The sequence below is a fragment of the Aotus nancymaae genome, unplaced genomic scaffold, assembly GCF_030222135.1.
Source record: "Aotus nancymaae isolate 86718 unplaced genomic scaffold, 86718_ANA_hifiasm-v0.15.2.pri h1tg000033l, whole genome shotgun sequence".
Taxonomy (NCBI): Eukaryota; Metazoa; Chordata; class Mammalia; order Primates; family Aotidae; genus Aotus; species Aotus nancymaae.
The window spans coordinates 30049822-30075141 of record NW_026988447.1 but is presented as its reverse complement, the minus strand read 5'-3'; positions in this window follow the sequence as shown (position 1 = coordinate 30075141).

Sequence of the window (25320 nt, the reverse complement as noted above, 5' to 3'; positions counted from 1 at the left end):
GAAAAAGTCTTAAGTAGCTTAAGAACAATAATTTTAAGTGAGTATTTTTGTATTTGGAAAAAGGAATATATAATCAGACCATGTGTTTTATGAAGTTTTAAAAGAAAAAGCTGCCAAATATTTAGAGTTGGATACTTGGGAGTAGAAAAGAGTTCAGTAGTTCTGAGCATGTGAGGCGATAAACTCTAGAACCAGTTCCACTGGACAATTTCTGCATGTGAACATAAAATAATTCATAAAATATAAATCAGCACCACTCACATATATCTGAATGATAATACAACCTATTTACAGGTAGAAGCGTTAGATAATAATGAACTGATTCTATTATTATTATCATTTAGTTTAGATATGGAAACAACATTTTAGACTATACATTTTTCCGATAGTTTTGAAAAATTTTTGGTTCAGGCAGGTAATGGCTGGTTTCCAGTTTTTTTCTGCATATGTAAACCTGAACACAGTCCCTGTGTCTGCTGCACTAAGAGTTAGTGTGTGTCCATGCTAAGCAACTGGTTTTCCTAGTTGGAATCAGGATTGCTTTTTGGAATCACATGTCAGGTAGAAGTGTTGATGAAAAGGGTCAAACTCTGAAATATTTGCAGAGATTTATTCCAAGCCAAATATAAGTGACCAGTGCCCTGTGACACAGCCCCAGGAGATCCTGGGAACATATGCCCAAGATGGTCAGGCTACAGTTTGGTTTTATACATTTTAGGGAGATATAAGTCATCAATCAATACATGTAAGATGTATATTGGTTTGGTCCAGAACAGTGCAACAGTGCAAAATAGGGGCTTCTAAGTCATAGGTGGATTCAAAGATTTTCTGATTGGCAATTGGTTGAAAGAGTTATTATCTAAAGACTTGGAACAAATGGAAAGGAATTTCTCTTGATTAAGATAAGGGGTTGTGGAGACCAAGGTTTTATTATGCAGATAAAGCCACCAGGTAGCAGGCTTCAGAGCTCTTATCAAACCTAAAAAGATGCCAGACTCAGTTAATTCTCTCTTGGATCAGGAAAAAAGACCTTGAAAGGGAAGGGGATTCTCTAAAAAAGGTAGATTCTGCACTCTTCACAGGGCCATTTTACAATATGGCAAATAAAGTTTTTTGGGGGTAAATACTTTAATTTTTTCCAGTGCTTGCTATCTTTCATGTGATGTTACACTAGAGTCAAGCTGGAATTTGGTGTGTTATTACTACACAAAGTCTATTTTGTCGGTCTAAAGATCCCTGCTTTAATATTAAGCCTGGTTACCTGTGCCTGGATTACAAAGAGACCAGAGTATGACGAGGCATGTCCGACCCCATCTTTTCATCGTGGTCTGGACTAGATTTTCAGGTTCATTTTGGAATGCTCTTGGCAGAGAGGGGATAATTTCAACTGGTTGGGAGGCTTAGAACTTTATTTGTGGTTTACAGAAGTATGGAAAATGATTGAATGGATGCATGACTTGAGATATGAAAACTGGCCAGGAAATATTTCTGTTGTTTTAAAGAAGACTCAGGAAAAGATGGAGCTAAGGCCATGGCCTGGAAATGCAGACGAGAAGGCTATTATGAGAGAAAGACCTGAATATCTTGGTGAACAAAGGGAAAGGAAAAACCCTAGACCCAAGGTTTTAGATCAGACAGAAATTAGGTCCTGGTAGCAGTTTTGCTGGCAAACCTGTATGGATTTGGGCCATATGAAGATGAACAGTTGGCCAAGCATGATGGCTCATGTCTGTAATCCCAGCACTTTAGGAGGCTGAGGCAGGCGGATCACAAGGTCAAGAGATTGAGACCATCCTGGCCAACATGGTGAAACTCCATCTCTACTAAAAATATAACAACTAGCTAGGTGTGGTGGCATGCGTCTGTAGTCCTAGCTAACTGGGAGGCTGAGGCAGGAGAATCACTTGAACCGGGGAGGTGGAGGTTGCAGTGAGCCAAGATTGCACCACTGCACTCCAGCCTGGCAACAGAGTGAGACCCCCAACTCAAGAAAAGAAAAGAAAAAAAAAAATGATGAACAGTTACTGTGCAATGAAGACTCAGTCTCAAATTGCAGAGACAAATGGTAAAAAAGAAATGGAAAGTGGTTCCATATGGGCTTCTTACTCCAGATTGCAGATGCTGCATCACTGCCAATGGCACTATCCCTGAACAGGAAGTCCTTCTTGATCATTTGTCTCACAGTGGGTTTATAATAGCTGGAGTTCTCACAAAATCCAATGATGCTGACATATACAAATGCAAAATGTTGTTCCATATAACTTAAATTTAGAATGAATATTCATCACTTGTATTTTAGCAGATACTACAGGAGTTACAACCAATGGCCCTTGGGCCAAATCCAGCCTTCAGCCTATTTTGTAATAAAGATTTATTGGGATATGTCCACTCCCATTCTTTTATGTCTGCCTGCTTTCAAGCTACTATACCAGAACTGAGCAGTTACCCAGAGACCATATGCCCTGCAAAGCTGAAAATATTTACTACCCTCCTCCTTATAATAAGAAAATAATTGTCTATGTCTGTTAGAACATCAACTCACTCAAAGTTTCTTTCCTTTACAAATTTTTAATACCTTCTATAAAATTCTTAAATTTTATAAGACCTTGCATACTTTTATAATTAAAAAGAGTTGCATCAGCAGGACTGTTCCATGTTATCATCTTCAATTTACATTTCCAAACATTTTTAATAGGCTATAGACGAAGGTTTTTTGGTGCTGTTATAGAATCTTAATGCTTTGAATCAAATTGGTTACATGTATTTATTTATGCCCATATTTTTAATTCATATAAATCAGAAACCCTATACCTTCGGGTATTTACATTTACAAAATTTTTTTATTTATCTAAAATTTTATTTATCTAAAATTTTTGTATTTTCATATCTAATATGAAAATTGGCAGAAGGGGCAGATAATCATATCATGAGACTTACAATTTCCAAATTCTGACTTAGAATGGCTTAACATTCCTTCCTTAGTCTTCTCCCTTTCATTTTCTTTCTTTCTGTCCCAGCATTGGGAGGAGAGCCATTTCTGAAATCTGCAAGGTTTTATCTCAGGGAGTGGGGGAGGCAGAATTGGCAAGAATTGAGTAACTTGGATGACTTTGTTAAAATTCCCTAGTACAGACTGAGAGATCAGGGACAATATAACAACAAATGAGGGGATGTTCCACAATGTTAGATGTCAAAAGTTGTCAGAGGCCCGGCTGTCCTGACATGAAGAATCTCACAGTTAAGTTCATTGTCCTTTACTTCTCCTCAAAGTGTCCTGAAATTAGGAAACTGCTTCACTCTTCTTTGGAAAATACCCTTTGTATCTGATCAAGGTTTCTCTTTTTTCCAGACCAACCTAAAATTAGAACAAAAGCTCAACAATTTTTCTAACACATATATACCCCAAAACTTACACCGTCCTTTCAGATTTCCTCAAAATTGTTTTATTTAGACAAAGAAGGAGGAAAATAAAGGGAAACAGATATCCTAGCTGATGCCCATCAGTATTTGAACATTAAAACTTGTTTTCTTGAAGAAGCCATTTATTAATTCAACCATCATTATGCTTAGTTCTTTTTCTGTTCCACAAAAAAAAACTAAATTGTTTTTAAATACTCTAACAAGTCATCTCTCCTTTTTCTCGTTATTGTTATCAGTGTTCTGCCCCCATAATTTCTCTGAGCCTGGAATATCCAAAATCACTGAAAAAATTTACCCTAAATTACCTGAAGATTTTTTTTCCTTTTCTCTTTGCATAGAAGTGCATTTGTTTCTTTTGCTCCCTTACTCTATCTTAAAGTGTAATTTTACTTCTATAAAGCTACAAAACTATATTTCCAACCACACGATTATTTTGCTTGCTAAAGATATAGGTTCAATTGCCTATTGGACATGTATCCTTGAGTCACAGACATATCATACTCAATGTTTAATCATCTAAATGCATTATCTCTCAAGCCTGCCTCTTTTTCAGTGATCCCTCTCTTGTTTTTAAATTTTTCGTAGAGATAGGACCTCACTGTGTTGCCCAGCCTTGTCTCAAACTACTGGCCTCAAACCATCTTGCTGCCTTAACCTCCCAAAGTACTGGGATTACTGGTGTGAGCCACCACTCCCAGCCTGATCTCTCTTTAAATGAATGATGTTGATGTCTACCCAGTTGCCTTACGTGGGAGACAAACATCTGATTACAGCACTTCTCTGTTTGCAACTTTTCAATTGCTTCTCTTTCCTTTAAGGAGAAAGTCTTTACTCCAAAACCTGACCTACTTGTCCCATCATGGTTCGATTCTGTTTCCCTTCCCTGCACTGACTCTTAAACTAGTATCATTTTCCCTCTATAATCCAGTAACTATCACTGAATTTATTTCCATCCCTTAATAGCCCCGTGATTTGTGGTTATATCTAAATTTTAAAATACATATTTCCCTCTGACTGTAACATGTATTTCCACTCTGTGTGATAAATATGGTGCAGATGGGGGAAGACATATCTACTTACCATGATATTCCCACCCTCAAGACTGTGCATGGCATTGAATAGGCAGTAGAAGATGGTACAAAAACACTCAGTCTTGTTATCAGTTATTCTGTTCTGGATATTTTGACCCTATAAATGTTATTGTTGTGGATGTTGTCATTGTAATTTGTTTACTTGATTGTTTTGAGGCAGACTGGTACATCCTTTAATGTGCATTTGTAGGGTACTAAAGCAATTTGAGGAAAAGCAAGTATATGATTTATCACAACCATGTTCTGAACAGTGGCTGAGTTTTGATGAAAAGCTAGCCATGTAATTTAAGGAACAGAGTCCCAGCCAGAAGCCCTTCTTTTCCTCACTGTGTGAGAGTCGCACTCCCAGTGAGAGCTATGGGGAAGGCCAATTAGCCATGGGCTAATTTCACCACATGGGAAAACTGTTTCTAACTGATCTTTAAAATATGAATGAAGTATGTAAGTAATTTATGACTAATTCATGATATACCTGGGCAGAAAAGTTGTGTCTTCAATGGTTTTATTAATGTTGCAAACGAGTTATTATTTTTCTTTCCACTTGTTTTACTTATTTGATTTTTTGTTTATCAACTTAGTTTTAAGATTATGGGCACTTAAAGTAAGAACAAATAAAATAGCATTATTTTAACTCTCATGTTTCTACCCTTAAATTGGTGTTACTAGTGATTTGAATTTGTTAATTTGCTTTACTTTGTAATATTTGTTACTTACCAGATGCTTCTGAATTTTAACAAAAAGTACTCTATATTTACAGTGGTAATAATCGACCTACACTATGTTTTCATTTAGTTCAGGTTGTTGAGAAGCTTGAAGACTTCAATGTAAGCAACATATTCAATATGTTGTGATTTTCTCACATGAAGCAGGGCAGACATTCAAAAGTTACTCAGACAATGTGAAAATGATATATGGTCTACAAACGTATTAATACTACTACTGATCCTAGAAAATATCCCCAGTGTTCATCTATTGTATTCTACAACTGGAATCAAAAGAAATAATAATAAAAAGATACATCAAGATAATTTAACATGATGTGTGTAATTCAATTAAAACTCAAAATATTTCTTCCAGCTTTTGCAGATTTATTTGTTACTCTTAGGTTTTAAAACTAAATTTCAATCACTAGATGATTATATTAGCACCACCAAGGCTATCAACCTGATTTAATGTCTTAAAGAGATACTAACACACTTCCATCATTAGCCATTGAAAACTTCCCCTCCTCAGTTATTGGAACAGATGGTAGGAAAAGCACATCTTGGAAATTACTTGACTAACAGGAATATGAATTATCCAGAATAAATAAAACTACAAATTAATGGACTTCGCTTCTAATCTTGTTGAAAAGATGTTCATAAATTTAAGAGAAAAGTAGAAATTAAAAAATAAAAATTAGGTATATGTTTTTATCACAAGGCAAAACAAGAAACAGAATGTGATCCAGGAAATATATAGAAGATTGATTGTAGAAATGAGTTCATATAATCTACATAAAAACAACTATGGTAATACCCAGTAGTGATTGTATCTGGTTAATACATTATGAGAGTGGCAACACATCCAGCCAAATACAATAGTGTTTAATGAAGACTACTAGTGTTTAGGTAAAGATGACTGTTTTTGCTGGTGATGCTGCTTATATCAATGGATTTTTAACCTTACAGAATTTGGCCACTGATTGGTGATATGCACTTTTATAAAATTTAATTCTGTTTATAAATTTTAAGGATGCTAAGCTAAATAAACATAAGGAAGTTATAAAAATAAAGCAGTTCAAGCTTTTGAAGACCCACGGATATAGCAACCAACCTACTCATTTACTAATACTTACATTAAATTTAACTCACTATCCAGAGTCTATTTAATGAGCTCTTAAAGCATAGTGGTAATATATTATTTGCATACATTGTTAAGAATGTGTGAAATTTCATTTATAGTGCATTTGAAGGGACTCTAGTTTATTATTGGAAAGATGCTATGATAATTAGAAGGCAATGTAAACAGATTATTGCTCATGACAACTGCATTTTTTCATCATGGCCCAAATTCATGACTTGAACATTAAGTACACACACACACACACACACACGCAATGCATCTGTGCAAATAAAAATACACTCTTAAGAGGAGTGACATTTGAAATATTGAGTATGTAACACTTTAAGACTATATTCTATTACATATTATTTTTGGAAGTGACAAATAGAATGAGAATTGATTGTCTTAGGCATATGACCCTCACATTCTCTTATAAATCTTCAAATTTATTTGGAAAGGTGTCAGGTACCCATTACAAACACCAGGACCCATAAGCTCTCTAGTCATGTTTTCTTAAGACAAAAGCAATTTAGCTGGTACAAACAGGAAAACTGCCTCAGAAGTAAATTCACCAAATTTACACTTAAAACCAATTGACTTTTGACAAACTTGCTAAGAATATACATTGAGAAAATGAGACCCTCTTCAATAAACGGTGCTAGAAAAAATGGACATCCATGTGCAGAAGAATAAAGCTAGATGCCTATCTCTCATCAAATACAAAAATCAAGTCAAAATGGATTAAATGCTTAAACATGAAACTATACAACTACTAAAAGGAAACATAGGGGAAATGCTCAGGACATTGGTTTAGGCAGAGAAGATATGGCTAAGACTTCAAAAGCACAGGCAACTCTCCCCACCCCAAAATAGACAAATAGGATTAAATTAAATTAAAAAGCTCTTCACAGAAAAGAAAGCAATCAACAAAATGAAAAGACAACCAGTACAATGAGAAAGAAAATTTGCAAACTACTCATTTAACAAGACCTATATGTAACACGTACAAAAATCCCAACAACAAAAAACAACACAAAAGTGAAAAAAGCAAAATCGAATTATGTGCTTAAAAAGTGGGTAAAGGAACTGCATAGATATCACTCAAAAGAAGATCTACAAATGGACAATAGATATATGGAAAAAATGCTCAACATTATTAATCATCAGTGAAATGCAGATAAAACCCACAATGTAATAACAATCCCTTCTAACCTGATTTGTTAGAATGACTATCATCCAAAAGCTAGAGTGGCTATTATGAAAAAGACAAAAAATAACAAGTGCTAAAGAGGATGTGGAGAAAAGAGAACTTTTGTGCAATGTAAGTGGGAATATAAATTAGCATAGCCATTACGGACAAACAATGAAGATTTCTCAAAAAACAAAAAATAGATCTACCATATGACCCAGAAAAGTCTACTACTGGGTGTTTATCCAAAGGAAAGGGAGTCAGCAAATCAAAGGGATACCTGAATCACCATGTTTATTGCAGCGCTGTTCACAATTGGCTAAGATACGGAGTCAACTAAAATGTCCATTAACAGACACATGAATAAAAAAATGTGTTAATATAAATAAAAAAGGATGAATCCTGTCATTTGCAGCAACATGGATGGATCTGGAGTATGTAAGGAAAATAAGTCAGGAACAAAAGATAAATATGTGTTCTCACACATATGTGAAAGCTAAATTTGAAAAAATGAACTCATGAGAGTAAAAAGTAGAATTGTGAGTATTGGAAGCTAGGAAGGGGAGAGGGTGGGGAAGATTAGGAAATATTTGTTAACAGATGCAAAGCTACAGCTAGATGAACAGAATGAGGTCTTGTGTTTTGCAGCACTACGGGTGAATATGATTACCCATAGTTTATTATATAGTTTCAAAAGTCTAGAAGAGAGAATTTTGAATGTCTACAACACAATACATGTTTGAGGTAATGGATATGCTAACTGCCCTGATTTGATCATTATAATTGTATACACACGTGGAAATATCACTCTGTATTCCACAAATATGTACAATTGTTAAGTGTCAACTAAAAATAAAAAGAGAAGTAATAAATAAGAGGAGTGCATTAGCTATGCCCCCGCTCCCCCTCCTTTGCCCCACTCTCACTATTTGCCACAGTAAAGAACTTGTTCTGGGCCAGAGAAATATTTTCACTAACTATAAATTTGAATATCTTCTTAATAAAACTTCACACCGATTCCATTTTTTCTACCCAAAGGACAAACTAAGCATCTCTTTACATGTTAAAATTTCGGTGAGGGGAATGAGTTTGTCCTAAGGCGAGGAAGAGTGATGCTACAGTCCTATCCCATCTCTGCCCTGGTGGGCAGTCTTTCATCTCCTTTCTCTCTCTCTCTCCCCACCTCTCCTTTGTGTGTGTGTGTGTGTGTGTGTGTGTGTGTGTGTGTGTGTGTGTGTGTGTGTGTGTGGTCTGTCTGTCTGTCTGCCTCATAATTCTTTATTTTTTCTCTACAGTTTTTGTCATCTGGCATACTTTATAGTAGTCTCTAAATTTACTTATCTGTCTCCTCTCTAAAACATAAGCTCTGTGACAATAGGATTTTATCTTTCTTGACTACCGTATCTCCAGTATCTAGAGCAGTGCCTGCCAAAGAGTAGGCATTTAATAAATATTTATTGAATTAAAGCTTCCCCTGTATCCTGAGACTTCTTGTCTCCCAAATTAATATCCCAAATCACTTATGATCCGTTTTTTTAATCACTTTTGCCAAATGTCAAAAGAAGACTGTCTATATAAGATCAGTGAAAAATGAATTGTCTAAAGATTATTAAGAATTTCAAGATAAAGACAACAGAGCTTAGATCAAGTACAAGTACTTCTGAGTGTGGGGACATTGACAACTGTACAGGTCTCACACCTGTGAAGCCAGCCTTGTACAAAACCCTTTATCTTTGCTTTTATATAACAAATAAGGAAACAAAGATATCCCTAAACATTCCTAAACACACCATCGTTTATAGATAGCCGACTATAAGAGGGACCAGAGTTGCAATACCTGTTTAAGGAATGTGTGTAAATTGAATCAGTAGAGAAGAAAGGTATTACAGGGAAGCTAAGATAGAATGGTATTGTCATTTACAGTATACTTGTTTTAAAAAATTAAATAAATTTTTGCACCCTCTAAGTTCACTGTTAATTATATGTTAATACTAGGTCTCTGTATGATCAATAATATTACACCTCAATACTACACGTGTTGAGCTGTGATATGGAGTGCTGTGACAGCTGCTGGGATCCTCTATAAAAGGGTTTTTAATCTCAGTTTAGCAACCAGTGGACAGCAGAACTGGAATAATTAGACATCATTCAAATATGAGGGAACAAACTTGAAAATTGAAAACCACAGAGAAGACAATTGATATGCCAAGTAGGCCTGCCTAGGCAGAAGAAGAGACAGAGTTAATCAAGACTTATTAGTGTTGTCCAAGACAAAATGATATATAATGGATTAAATGAGAAATTTTAGAGCTGGTGTCATAATTGCAATTCTTCCATTACAGTATTCTTTCCTAAGCACTTTGGTTCATCATACAGAGGTGAACTTAGCGGGGCCATAATACAAAATGTTATCACATACCACTATTTTTTTTTTTGGAGTTTAGAGTTTACATAATCACAATACCATAAATGTCAATCATAATAATTATATAAGTATATTTAATCTATCACAAAATCTCACTTACCCCCAAGGAAAAGCTATATTTAAATTAGGTGTATAATGTCAAACTTTCACCCAGTGTTTATTTCAGCGTTTTTAAATGCCACTCCAAAAGAAACTCTTTATTCTCACATCGCCACTCCAGGACTATAGAATCCAATTCTGCGTATACTGTTTCTGAATGTTCGTAATATCCGGAATTAGGAAATGCAGTCAGTTGAAGCACATTATGAATAAAAAGGAACACTTCTTTTTTAACATACAAAGAAGTGCAAACTATTCATTTTTAAAAGAAAAAACATTCAGAATAACACAGGTTTGCTTTCTATTCCAATATTTGTGTTTCTTCTTTGAGAGTAAGAAGAAAACACTTTTAGAAAGAGACAAGATATTAACATGTTTATCTCAATATATTTTATATTCATGTTGTTGCTTTTTTCTAGAAACTTCTCCACCTTTTTATAAAATATAGCTCTTCCTGTGACACTTGAGATTGGATAGTTTCTGGTTATTTACTTTATAATGATATCACAGATGAGTAATAGTTGTGAAAAACAGTCAGTAGCCTATGTTAAAGATTTGCCCAAAGGGAAAGGGTTTTTGTGTAAAAGAGAATAAGAGAAGTTCTCGTCACCAAATTACATTTGAAAATAGTGTATTTAGAGGTGGAGAAAACAGTTTTCTCAAAGCAGCGATCATATAAGAACAGCTGTGATGACTGGATCTCAGCCAAAACCTTCACATAAACTCAACCCTGTTAGGATACAGCAATAAGGTGTCAAATTTAACCACTAGTTAATAGGAAATAGGTCTTAATTAAATATTGGACTCATGCCATCATCATTATGGTGAAGGCAAATTAGGAAGTAGACTTATGTGAAAATAATTATAAGACAGAATGAGAAATGTACCTTAGTAACAATATTTAATTCAGGTGAACCAGAGCCCAGAGTTGTGCCCTGGTTGACCTGTATGTAATTCTGACACATTTTGCCACTTGACTTAGAAATTTTAAAAAAACGAATTTGGCAATTAGAAAATTGCATGTTAAAATAAAAACAGTGAATCATTTTGTATGTGACCGACATTATACCTATGGTTGCATATTTTTTCCTTAAATATTTTTGTCACATACATATAAGCAGGAAATGAAGAAAAAAGCGCTTTTCTATATCATTCTACATTGTTCTCTGTCTTGTTTTGCATTAACAATAGTTTCATCAAGAAAAGACTTAAAAATAATTCAGAAAACCAAAACTTAAAACACAGATCAGTGCAAATATCTTTTCTCTCTTTCTTACATTCACTCAATCTGTTAAAATTTTTTTTATCCTTATGTGAAACTCTGACTTGTTGGGAAATGTAAGAAGTAATTTGCAGTTATAAGATTCACTGCTCTTATTTAATAAAAATAAATAAAAATTGGGAAAAATGTAATAAATTATAATATATAACACTTTAAAATGAAGGTAACTTAAAACAAAGACTTTCCTTTTAATTCAGAATTTTGTTTTTGAAACATGTTTATAGATGCTATATTTATAATTGTCTGTCAAAACTTAGACACAACTAGATGTCTTCAGTAGGTGAATGGATAAAGAAACCGTGGTACATCCAGACAATGGAATGTTATTCCGCACTAAAAAGAAAGAATCTGTCAAGCCATGAAAAGACATGGAGGAAACTGAAATGTATATTAATAAGTGAAAGAAGACAACCTGAACAGGCTATATACTATACTATTCTAATAACAAGACATTATATAATTATAAGACATTTTATTTACTATACTATTCCAATTATACAGTATTCTGGAAAAGACAAAAAGACAATGAAAAGATCAGTGGTTGCCAGGCATTGGCAGGAAGGAGCGGTGTATAGGAGTAGCACAGCGGACTTTCAGAGCAGTGAAACAACTGTATGATACCATAATAGTGGATACTTTTGTCTAAACTCGCAGAATGTACCACCTCCACAGTGAATCCTAATGTGAACTGTGGACTTGGGGTAATAATAATGTGTCAAAATACGTTTATCAATTCTAACAAATGTATTACTCTGCCTTGGGGTGTTGCCAGTGGGGCTACTGGGCATGAGTGGGTATAGAAAACGTGTGGGGACTTGCTGTGCTTTCTGTTCAGTTTTGCTGTTAACATAAAACTCCCCTAAAATAAAGTCTATTTAAAGCAAAACAACATCAACACACACAAAAAAGAAAAAAACAAACACACATTTATTTTGTAAGACATGCGCAAAACATAATATAGGTCTCTATCTTTATTATACTAGTTTTTAAAAAAAAAATTTATTGTTTTTCAGTTGACAAAATAATTGTACACATTTATGGGGTTCAGTGTGATGTTTCAATACATGTATATATTGTGTAATAATCAAATCAGGGTATCGTGAATATTCAGCACTTCATATATTTATCATTTATTTGTGGTGAGAATATATAAAATCCTGTCCTCTAGCTGTTTTGAAATATACAACAGTGTTTCCCTAATGTGCACTAGAAAACCAAAACTTATTTCTTCTCTCTACTTGTAACTTTGTACCCGTTGACAAATCTTTCCCCCACCTCCCACCCTTCTCCCCTCCCCACCCTCTGCTAACCACTATTCTACTCTCTATTTTTATGAGATCATCTGTTTTAGATTCCAAAATATGAGTGAGGTCATGTGGTATTTGTCTTCCTGTGCCTGGCTTATTTACTTTAGCATCATGTCCTCCAGGTTCATCCACATTGTTGCGAATGGTGGTATTTCATTCCTTTTATAGCTGAATAGTAGTCTCCTGTATATGTATCACATTTTCATCATTCATTCATCCATGGGTGGGCAAGTAGTTTGATTTCATATCTTGGCCATTGTGAATAATGTGGCAGTGAACATGGGTGCAAATCTCTCTTTGACACAACTTCATTTTCTTCGAATATATAACAATAATAACATTGGTGGATTTTTTTTCCAGTTTTAAACTGTGCTATTTCACAGTGTCTGAAAATAGCTACTTCTTATAATTTGTACAATGGTAGGAGTGTATGGGAGGACCCTCCTAAATTCTCAATGCAGGAAGCAGAAGACTCTGTTCTTCATTGAAAGAGTAGTTCAGTCCTCCCACTGTTTTAAGATTTTAATGTAAAATAGCTTTCACCTTCTAGAAAAGTTTGCAAGAATAGTGCATAGAACTCCTGTATATCCTTCTGCTAGAGTCTCTACTCACATTTCACCAGCTATCCCAGAAACAGCCTGTGGAGGAAAGGTTCCAATTATACATCGTACCTGGGCTTCTTGCCTCTCCAGCCACTTTCCATCTCAGCCAGTCCCTTAATCTTTCTTTGATTTTTAAGGACTTTAATATTTCTGAAGATTATTGCTGAAGGAGTTAAGGACAAAACATCCCCAATTGCTCCAACCTAGCATTTGGATTATTTTGCGTTGAAAGCACTTGAGAAGCATCAGTATCAGAGAGACTTATCTGAACTACACTTTCTTACCTGTAGCAAGCCATTAGAATTCCTGTGAGAAAGCTGGCTTCCCACACCAACACAAGAACACAATCTGTATTAACAGTGACTGAGGAGTGATGCTGCAATGGATCCTTTTTTTTTTTTTTTTTTTTGAGACGGAATGTCATCTCACTCTGTAGCCAGGCTGGAGTGCAGTGGCAAGATCTCGGCTCACTGTGACCTCTGACTCCCTAGTTCTGGCTATTTTTCTGCCTCGACCTCCCAAGTAGCTGAGATTACACGCATGTGCCACCACGTCCAGCTAATTTTTGTATTTTTAGTAGAGACAGGGTTGGCCAGGATGTTGGCCACCATGACCATCACCATGTTGGCCAGGGTGGTCTTTATCTCCTGACCTTGTGATCCACCCACCTCGGCCTCACAAAGTGCTGGAATTACAGGAGTGAACCACCACACCCAGATGGTAAATGATCTTAATAAATAAATAAAAGTACTAAATAAACTTATCTTCTACTTGGCTTGTTACCCCTCTGTATATCTTTTAGTTACATCCCTAGAATTCACAGCCACTAGTCCAGACCCCTCTGTTTTGTCATTTCTTCACAAAATTTATCATTCTTTGTTTAAAAAGAACAAAAGCTTTCTGCTTTGGCTATTACTTCAGATCTTTCCTCTCTCATGAGGATCTCCATGTAAGATTAAGAAAATTGTATGCTTTTTTCTTGTTAAGCTGGTTTGTGTCAATTTGATTCCTAGACCCAGCCAAAGATCTCACTGAAAAACCTCAATGGCTGGCTGATATCTTTAGGCACCCCGACATAGTCCAGTCATTTTGTAAAACATCCCTCAATTTGGATTTAATATTTCCTCATGATCATGAAAAGGGAAATTAAATAATAACAATGATAGTCTGTAATTGGTGCATAATAAAATAAAGTTTACTGTGCTGTGTTCAATATAAAAGCTAACCCCCAGCTCTGCTTAAACTTAACTAACTTCCTGTAAAACCTATCTATTCTCCCCACATTCTCAGCAATGTTCCCAGGCATCTCAAGACTCCTGTTTTGCTTGCTGACCAGCTGCAAGGTCACAGGGAAAGATAACATGTAAAGAATGTACAATGCATTTCCCAAAATGCTGTTTTTCAAATGTAGTGTACATCACAAAACATGTTACAAATTCATTAACTGTTCTTTGTTCTGGCTTCATAAACCTGTTAGCTGCTACTTCATCTTGGATGTATGAAATGTACCCCATTTTCTTTCTCCTTTGCTCAGCCTCGGGATGCTAATCCACTGAGCCAGTGGCCACCTAATACAATCCTCCTGTTTCACCCATTGGTCTCTCCAGTCTCCTGGATATTCTGCAACAATTAGAACCAGGGAATGCATATCAGATATGCTATGTACTTTCCCTTGCAATCCCTGGGGTGGCACCTGATATTTTTCCATTCCACAACTGATAGTAATAACTATGTCCACTTTATAAAGATGATATATCAAGTTTTTTTCCTTTGTTATACATTTTCTTTTTTATCCTGTTGTATTTAATAAATGTTTTGGAGGGAGATATCTTGAAACCATTTAAAATCCTCCTCTTATTCATCCCTTTCACCCACTCATTTTAGCACACCTTAATGTTCCTGGAATTAATACTATATTGACTGCCAAACAGTGATGTTCAATTGTACCAAGTCCTTCTGTATCTGTTAGCTGGCATTCCACTGTGTGGAAGAATTTGCCATTATCATATAACTTATTTATTCATTCACTTAGATGAATGGACTTCTGGATTCTCATGTTATTTAATGAATTATAGTTTGCTACTATCATTACTTATTTTGATGCTCAAATTACCCCATATTTAGCTGCTGGAAACTCATTAATGTTTGTTTTTCAGCCTTCAAAAAACTACCCACATTCTTTGCCCAGTTCCTAATTCTCTGGCACTCAAGATGTTTCATATTCTCTTGTACCTGCACTTCCCCTGTCCTAGAATCTACTGTTTCTCCATGGAGCCCTGGTTCCCTCCACTGGGGAGCAGTGTTTGATACAGAAAGAGATGCACAGGGCAAGGTTGTGTGGGAACGAGCATGAGATGCCTCCCTTCAGGAACCTCCACATTTTCACCTATTAGGAAACTCTAGGTACATTGTAATCTTAATGAAAAGGAATTCTGTACAGCACAACATTATTTAATCAAAGCAAAAGATCATTTGGAAACAAATGCTCAAAGAATTGTCTCCCCACCAGAATGTAAACACCACATAGGCAGGGACTTTGTACTTTTTACTCACTTCTGAATTCCCCCCCGCCACCGACACATACACACAAATACATGGAATAAATAACTTGCCACAATACATAAATGCCATAAGATTTGGTTGTGATAAATCTCATTAAAGATTAGAGTACTCAAGAAAACTATTAATTTTCATGTTTGTCCTAGTTCTGTACATTTTGTTTTTGAAATGTGAGCAGTATTTGGGTACGTAAACTCCAGATAGGAATTTCAGAAAACAGAAACTATAGAAAGAAGGACACAGAAACATAAAGTGAACCTTATGTTATTGTTGGGTGGTGGTGCAACCAGACTGGGTTGAGAAGGCAATTAGTGCTACCCTGAGGTGCGTTTTTGTGTGTGTCTGTGTGTATATAGGGAAGGGATAGAGGGATTACGCTAAGGATAGATAGTAATGGCTTGAGAGTCAGTTTGAAAAGTTAGGCAATAGAAAAATTATATATGTGTGTATATATATATATGTCCCAAATATATCTGTGACAAAACAAGACGAATAGTGATGCCCCAAATCAGGAGTTAAGCAGATTATAACCCACGGGGCAATTTCATCAGCCGCCTGTTTTTGTAAATAAAATTTTATTAGAACACACCCACATTAGTTTATATTATCTATGGCCACAGTGGCAGAGTTGAATAGTCATGAAAGAGAACATTTGGCCCATACAGCCTGAAGTATTTAACATCTGGATCTTAACAAACTGTTTGCCAACTCTTGCTCTAGATAAAAACAGAAAACAGGGTGCTTCCTGGATGGGTTATATTTCTATAGAAATATATGTGCCATATTTCACAGAGAACAGGGCAAATGATTCTTTCTGAATTTGGAGAAAGTAGGGGTACAGGGTGTGAATTAAAGTCTGAGTCAGAGTCACATTTTTAATCCTTAAGTCTCAGATCCCAGGACATGGAAGACAATACCATCAATTTACGTGGAAAGAGTAGTGTGAGTGGACTGCAGGCTCAGATTACATTGTGATTTAGCAACCAGTGCAGGAATGTCAAGAAGCCAGTGTCTTGCCTGTTTAGTGCAATGACAGATGCTATCTGCTGTAACAGATAACTCTTTAGGTAAATCAATCTGTGTCTTTCTGTCTTTACACACACACACACACACACACACACACACACACACACACACACAGTAGCAGCAGCATTTCAAAAAAACCCAAACAAGGCTGATAAATTAAGAAAAAAAATGTTACGTGATTTGATGTTCAGTTGCTTCAGCCCGTAATTTCTTTGTAATTCAGGACAGCTGTACTTTTAGTAAGTAGTACTGGAACATTCAATTTCATTTTGAAGGCAAAATATATTTTCATTTTCTGTTTTTCAACCCAACAGGATTACAGTAGAAATCTGAAGGAACAAATGGGCAAATTAAGTTCATGCCCTTGCTCTCAAGTGTTGCTCAGTGTATGTGTTTGCTATAGATTATGAGACTGGCCATAAAAATATGAGGATAAAAACACAAAATATTACATTTGATCTAATTAGCCATATTTTCTAAACTAATCTGTGAGTTTTCACTATGTCTTTCTTCAAAAAATTCCATGATAGGTAGATCAGGGTCTTTAGAACCAAACAGGATTAACATTAAATTTGAGCTCTCCCAGTTAATAGGTACATGGTTTTTGCGATTTGTTTAAACTCAGTAGGCCTTAGATTCCTAATCTATAAAATGAGATAAAATACCTGTGAGGCAGCATTTCAGTGAGTAATAATTAAGGAAAAATATGGAAAGTGTTGGAGACAGTGACGTACATAGAATAAATGCTTGATAAATAAATGTTACTATACTTTGTTGTTTTTATGACATACTAGGTTTAATTTCCCCAATGGCATAGTTGCATTACCATAATCCAAACTGTTACTTCAAACAATAGATTTTTAACTGGTCTCCCTGTCCCAAATGATACCCTTCTCCAAATCCTTTTCATGCTGCTATCTATTAGGATATGTTTGTACCTGCACTCTACTCAGATGGAATAAATGAGAAGATGGAAATCCAGAGCTGGTTCAGGTTTCACATGGATTGACTTGGAAGTCTGACTTCATCATTTAAAAGCCAAGTTTTTTACATCTTTCTGTTCTTCTTCCCAAATTGTCAACATCTTAATCAACATAACTTTTCTTCAAGGTTCTAGTGCCAGTAACAACCTGGGCCTTGTTTACATTTGGCAAGAAAAAGAGGAATAGTGCTTATATACGATTGACTGCTATATGACAGATCCAGTTTCTTGGGATTATTTATGCTGAGACCAGAAAGTTTCACCTTTGAGGATGAGAGTGTAGTTTCTCCTTAGACACTTGAGCTGCATCTTATGTGTTAGAATGAGAGAAAAAAAAAAGGTAACTATATACTAGCTAATATTCACAATAAAACATTTCATACAACATTACTTCAGGATCTCTCTTAGATCTGTTTAGGGGAAGTGGCAAATGGGTTTCCTACCTAGGTCCCACTATTTGGAGTGAATTCTCCTGTGTCTGGAATGATACAAGGCAGTAGCACCATATGGATGAAGCATTTTGAGCCTAGACATGAATCTACATATGCCTTGGTCTCCATTTCCTGCTTTGGGACATTCTAGGACCCTCTACCCTACATGAAAGTCAATCAGATGCTCCAAAGATCTTTGGGACTCTTGCCTAGGAGGACCTGAGGAAAATCTCAGTTTGGATCACTCCTCATAGCTTGGATGGTATTCTTTGGTGGCGTCATGAAAGATTGAGTCACCAACATGTTGCTAGTATATTTATTAGGGTGACCATCACTCATAGCTTACACAGAACAATTTCAGGGCTCTGAGCCCTGAAATAAATAGTCTTCTTTCACCCTTGGGCTTGAGTCACATGTGTGGTCCTTGCTTTGGCTCTTGCCCTCTCTTTGCCAATGGTATGGACCACTTTTAGTCTACAGCACCTGTGGATAAACAGGCCCCTTCTCTTGTGAAGCTTCCATTGCTCAAGCTTATAGTATTCACTCCATATCTTCTGCAGATTCTGTGTCATGTGGTTTACAACTCACCCAGGAATGAACACATGTATCTTCCGAAAAGGCTTTTAAAATTGTTGCTCTGCCACATCAAAAGACCCTTCCAATTGATATCCTCAATTATCTCCAATTGTGATACTGTGCTCTAGTGGGCCAGTCTTAAACCATACCCAAAGAGGGACTGGCATTCCTTGTGCAAATTGGACTCCTCTTCATGCTTCACCTGCCGGCTGTTTGCCTATCCTCCTCACTAAAGGAAGGCAGGGGTGCTATTGGTGTTGAAGAAAGATTACATTGCAACAATTCAATGATTAAAGTCTGAGGTGATCAAGAGAAGATGTGGCTGGGCAATGTGCTGCTCTACGTTTATACTATACAATTCCAAATGGTAAATTTAGTATGACCAAAAAGGGAATTATCGTTCAAAGTTTCCTGGATACTATGGGCAGGATTTATATTTGTGGTCATCATCAATAAATCATAGTGCTAGTCTTGAGAAAATCATTAAGAGCCAACATTCATGGGTGACACATTAGACGATGCAGCACCATGCTATTAGTTTTATAGTGCTACTATAACAAATTATCACAAACTAGGTGGCTTTTATCAACAGAAATTTATTATCTCACACTTCTGGAGGCCAGAAGTTTGAAATTAAAGTGTCAGTCAGGTTGGGATCCTTCTGGAAACTTGAAGGGAGAGTGAGTGCCATTCCTCTCTCTAGCTTCTGGTGGTCACTGGCAATCCTTAGTGTCACTTGGATTGTAGATGCATCATGACAATCTCTGCCTCCTACTTGACATGTCATACTTCTCTCCTGCGTCTGTGTCCAACCTCCCCTCTTCTTACAAGGTCATGAGTCATTGCATTAGGACTCACTCTAATCCAATGTGATCTCATCTTAGGTTGATTGTATTTGCAAAGACAATTTACAAATAAGGTCTCAAATAAGGCAGGCCTATCTGAAGTGGCAGCTGCTATCATGCCACTGCAGCAGGGAGGTATGGCTGGGGCTGCACACTCCATGGAGTCAGTGGGAGCCGAGGACAAGTAGGAGTCCTGGCCCTTCCAAGTTGGTGGGGCAGGAGCTCCCCAGGTGCAGCCACAGCCACCCAAGTCATGGCTGTGGACCCTGCCTCCTGCTCCATGGAGCAGGCAGGAGTCCTGCCCTCCCAGATGCAGCTGCAGCCACCCAATTCATGGCTGAAGATTTGGGCCTCCCTGTGCTCTCGGTGAGTGGCAGGAGCAGGCAAGAGCCCCATCCTTCTGGTCACAGCTGCAGCCACCCAAACCATGGCTGCACACCTGGGCCTACTGCTTCACAAAGCAGTCAAGAGCACCCCACCCCCGACTCTCCTTCCAACAGTGACTGCAGCTGCCCAAACTGTGACTATGGACATAGGCATCCCTGAACTCTTGGAGACCCAGGAAGGCCCTCCCTTGCCCTTGCAGGCTCAGAAATGCCTGCTCCCAGTGCCTGGCTTTTCCCTGCTGTTGGTGCCCACTCTGATCTCACAGCAAAGTTGAGGCTGAGCCTGGGCACTGTCACAGCTCAGCTGGGTGTGCATGCTCTTGAGGGAGTGCTGATGATACATTTCCTCTGCCAACTCAGTCCCCTCTGGACTTTGGGTGTCAACAATCATAGGAGGAAAGCTGATGTGGGGCTGAGGAGAGCCTGACACTGGCCTGTAGGTGTCCCTTGGAACCTACAGCTTGGGTGCCATGAATGGCAGCAGGAGGCAAACAGGCTCTTGGGTGGAAGGGAGTAGTCCCCTGTGTGGCCCCACCTTCAAGTCAGGGAGGGTTTGAAGGCTGAGGGCTGGGCTGTCGGGCCCATGGACTGGAGTGGGAATTTGTGGTCCTTTTCTGGGCCTGTCCATGGTTGTCCATGGACCAATTGGCATGCACTTCCTCCCTGCTGAGGCCCATAAAATCTCTGGAATCATCCAGAGCAGAGCAGAGTAGATTGAAATGACCAGCTGCAGACAGGAGCTATCCACTCCAGGGCCTCCTCTCTGCTGTGAGAGATGTAGACATTGGGACAACCAGCTGCAGAGAGGAGTTATCTACTCCAGTGCCTCCTATGAGCTATTCTGTCACTCAGTACATCTCCTCTTCACCTTGCTCACCCTCCACTTGTCCTCATACCTAATTTTTCGTGGATAGAGGACAAGAACTCAGGACCTGCCCAATGGCAGGGATGAAAGAGCTGTAACATAAACAGGGCCAAAACATGTCCCTTACTTGCCATGTTGTGGGTGAAGATAAGGAGAGAAGAGCTGTAGCGCTTTGGGAAGCCCAGACCTGGGAGCTTCCCAAGCAAGGGCTGTAACTTCCTCTTTGGGACCCTGCACTTCCTGGAGTCTCCGAGCTTCTGGGCAGCACTGTGTTCCTGGTGGCAGCCATGGAAGTTGCTTCAGTACATCTGATCCAGCTCCAGCCCCCTGCAGAGAACTAGCATACGTTTCAGCACCTGAAGCTGCCAACCCTGCTGCAGCAGTGGGGATGCCTGACTGTGTGCAGTGGCCAGACCCCATACTCGCTCATAAACCCCTCACCAATCCATACCTGACTTGCCCTTGTCAGATGTGGGACCCAGGCTGGTAGCGTGAGCTGAGCACAGACTGTCAGGCCAAGTGGGCAGAATGACCCCAGTGAGCCCAAGCAAAACCTGGGCAAAGGTTCCTCTGGCCACACGGATTTCTGGCCAGAAAAGCAACACCCTAAAGATCCTGCAACATTATGGATATGAGGAGTTAGTACTGGAATATATATTTTTTGAGGGGAGAGAATACAATTCTACCCACTACAATGAGTAATAATGTATACAGCATTAAGTACATTGTATCAAGAATCTTCAGAGTGAAGAAAATATGTATCATTGAATACTGGCACTGTTCTAAGGAAACTTGCAAGTGGTAAGTAACAATATTGCTACTTTTATTTCATGGCCAGAGATATGAAATTAACCAGTAATGGCACATTAATAATAGAGAAAAGATGATGCAAGGGAACCAGGAAGATTCTTTATACTTGTTGAGTGATAAATACATAAGAGCATCTTCTCTACCCACTATTCTTAATCTTCATTGATAACTCACTATCTCACATGGTCTAAATAATTTTGTAAAAATGGTTTTATGAATCAAATTATTTATATAGACAGGGACTTCCAAAAGTAATTTTGCTGGAACTTCAGCCACCTAGTAGACTTAGTAGCAGCCCTAGTCACTCCATTCATAAAATAATACCAAAGACTTCATTGCCTATGGTATACCCAATATCTCTTAAGCTATATAACATGAATTTCTTTACTTCTACTATATGAACTAATTCAAAGTATTGTGTTGGGTTTAAACAGCTAGCCTCTAAAAATATTTTAACTCCAAGAGTTATTGCTAGGAAAATAATTTTATTTATTCCACCATATCATTTTTAACAGTATATTCATGCATCTTTATTCATACTCACAAATTGTAACTAGGTTACACTTTCCTTCATATTTCAAATCTGATTGATGGCAACTGATCAGAGTGAGTATTTCACCAAGTTTTCTCAGCCACGTGTTTATAAACTATCTCTTTGGAAACGGCACATCTGCACATGGTTATGCCACTTGTTTTAATCTAATTCTTATAATAGAGTTGCTCTCTGAAAGTGTCATTTTGTAGACCTTGTACTGTAAATCACAAGACAACTTATAGTTAAATACCTATTAGAGAGTACAATACTGACACTAACATCCCAACAGGTCTTAAAGTCCATGTAGAATCTCTCACATGAATAGTCCTGTAACAGATTATGGATCATTTTTAAGGTGTCAGCTGCATGCTAGGGACTGACAACTACACTGTATCTTACACACAGTCTAATATCTTCATAAGGGATACAGCACTGAAAGCTGTCACTGAATTCTCATGCCTCAGCAGTGAGCTTTTAACTGATTCACTGGAAGTCAAGTCAAATCAAGGCTTGAAAGATAACATGAAGAAAAACCAGATCAATAACATACTCACATCTTTTGGGAGACCCACTGACAGACTGTGGCTTCAATGCAGCATGAAGCTCCTAACTAAGAAAATCTGCTGTTAGCCTAGGTCTATTCTACAGCTGTCCAGGCAGGAGGGTAATGTTAGTGTTAGAGAGACAAGGAAAATATATAATTGGGGTAAGGACCATGAGGTTGAGATTTTTAGGATTCTTCTCATTAAGTTAATCTTCTACATTGAATACAGAAAAGAATTTCATGGCATACAACCAACACCAACCAACAAGTAGCTTATGAATCTACTATTTTGGAACACAACTATTTAAAATGGAGATGGAAAATTTTACAAAATACCTACATGAAATTTGTTTTGATATAGAGCTTATATTGTATTTCACTTGTCTTCTCTGTAATATAACTAGAATACAACTAGAATATAATGTTTTCCTTCTTAAATGCAGTAGTATATTTAAAAGATTTATTTGATAGCTTTGGGAAGGGAATTTGGAGAAGGATTTCATAATGGACAAGTGATTTTACCTCCAGTTGTAAAATGAGACATCCTCTTTGATTCTATCTTTTCATCACACACAGAACAAAATTAGTTTATTCTTTATTTTAAAATATCTCCTCTATGCATTATTTCCTTTTCTTTCTGGTAGTCACAGCTATAATACAAATGCAAATGATAGAAACTACTTGTTGTCTGGGCATGGAGGCTCATGCCTGTAATCCCAGTACTTTGGGAGGCTGAGGTGGGAAGATCATGAGGTCAAGAGATTGAAACCATGCTGGCCAAGATGATGAAACCCTGTCTCTACTAGAAATACAAGAATTAGTTGGGCATAGTGCCTGTGATCCAGCTACTCAGGAGGCTGAGGCAAGAGAATTGCCTGAACCAGGGTGAGTCGAGATCGCACGACTCTAGCCTGGTAACAAAACCAGACTCCATCTCAAAAAATAAAAAAATAAAAAAATAAAAACTACTTATTGAAATAAAATATTTAATATAAAGATAGACCATTTCATTTTTAATAAGAGATATCAAATAACTTTCAAAGTTATAATGAAAAATGAAATATAAAATATATGTAAGTCTGTTTTCATGCTACTGACAAAGACATACCTGAGACTGGAAGAAAAAGAGGTTCAATGAGACTTACAGTTCCACATGGCTGGGAAGGCCCCAGAATCACAGCGGGAGGTAAAGGCACTTCTCACATGGTGCTGGCAAGAGAAAAGAGGAAGAAGCAAAAGCAGAAACCCCTGATAAACCCGTCAGATCTCATGAGACTTACTTACTATCATGAAAACAGCATGGGAAAGACTGCCCCCATGATTCAATTACATCCCCCAGCTCCCTCCTACAACATGTGGGAATTCTGGGAGATGCAATTCAATTGAGATTTGAATGGGAACAGCCAAGCCATATTGAAATATAAATCCATATGTAATAAATTACCTATCAATTGTTTCTTTCTTAAATTACCTATCATTTGGTGCTGAAAAGAAAGGTATTAACAGTAAAATGTTTTAGTCCAATGGGATAAAGTGACATTTTTAAAAGAAAAATATATTTGGGTCACTGTAGCATTTTGAGGCATGAAGATCTAACAGGGCTTTTGAGAACTAAGAAGTTAAAATTAGAGGTACTTGATTTCAGATACAAAGCAGACCACATTCAAAAGTTTCTCTGTCATAAATTATCTGACTAGGAATCTCAAATAGGGACATTTCACATTCAGGAGTTGTTTAATACTAATTAGTCTATGGATAATTTGTCACAAAATATAACTGGTAGATTATGCTTCATAGAGTTGGTACCAATTCATTTGTGAAAATCAGTCCTTCACAACAGAGTTTTGTTTTAACTACTACTCCGAAATGGTCAGTATGTAAACACTCTACTTAAATTTTCTATGTTTTAATTTCTCATGAATTTCATACAGGTTTATTGCAGATGTAACATTTTCAAATTCCTGTAGACACCAGACAGGGAACTGCACCATTGAAATGGTTGTAAGATTTAATAACAGAATGTCCTGTTTGACTATGACAAACAGAACTAGCTACACAAGTTGTTTGGGATTAGGGAGAAGCTGATCTTTGATGATGACTTTTGGGAATGTCGATAAGTGTTTTTAAGGTTTTTTTCAGACAAACAAGATTACTCTGCAAATGTTCCCCAATTTTAAATATTTATTCCAAATAAAATTCACGTATTATGAAATACTGCAGACCCAACACACAGTGTCTATAGGCAGAATATTGCCCAGGGACAATAAATTTGTTAGGTCATGTTGGACAAATCCTACTAAAATTTTTTTTAAAATGCCAGACCTTGGTATATAAAGATAATTAAGGATATTTTTTTGTCCTTCAAGAAGTTCACAGGCTTAGTAAGGGAGATTAGGCCCAACATAGCATCTGTGTTTGTTTGCAGGCCTAAGTCGAGAGTACAAATATAGGCACTCAGCATGTCCTCTTTTATTCCTCTTCAACCCCTCACTAAAAGGAACATCTCAGCCCTTGTGTCCAAG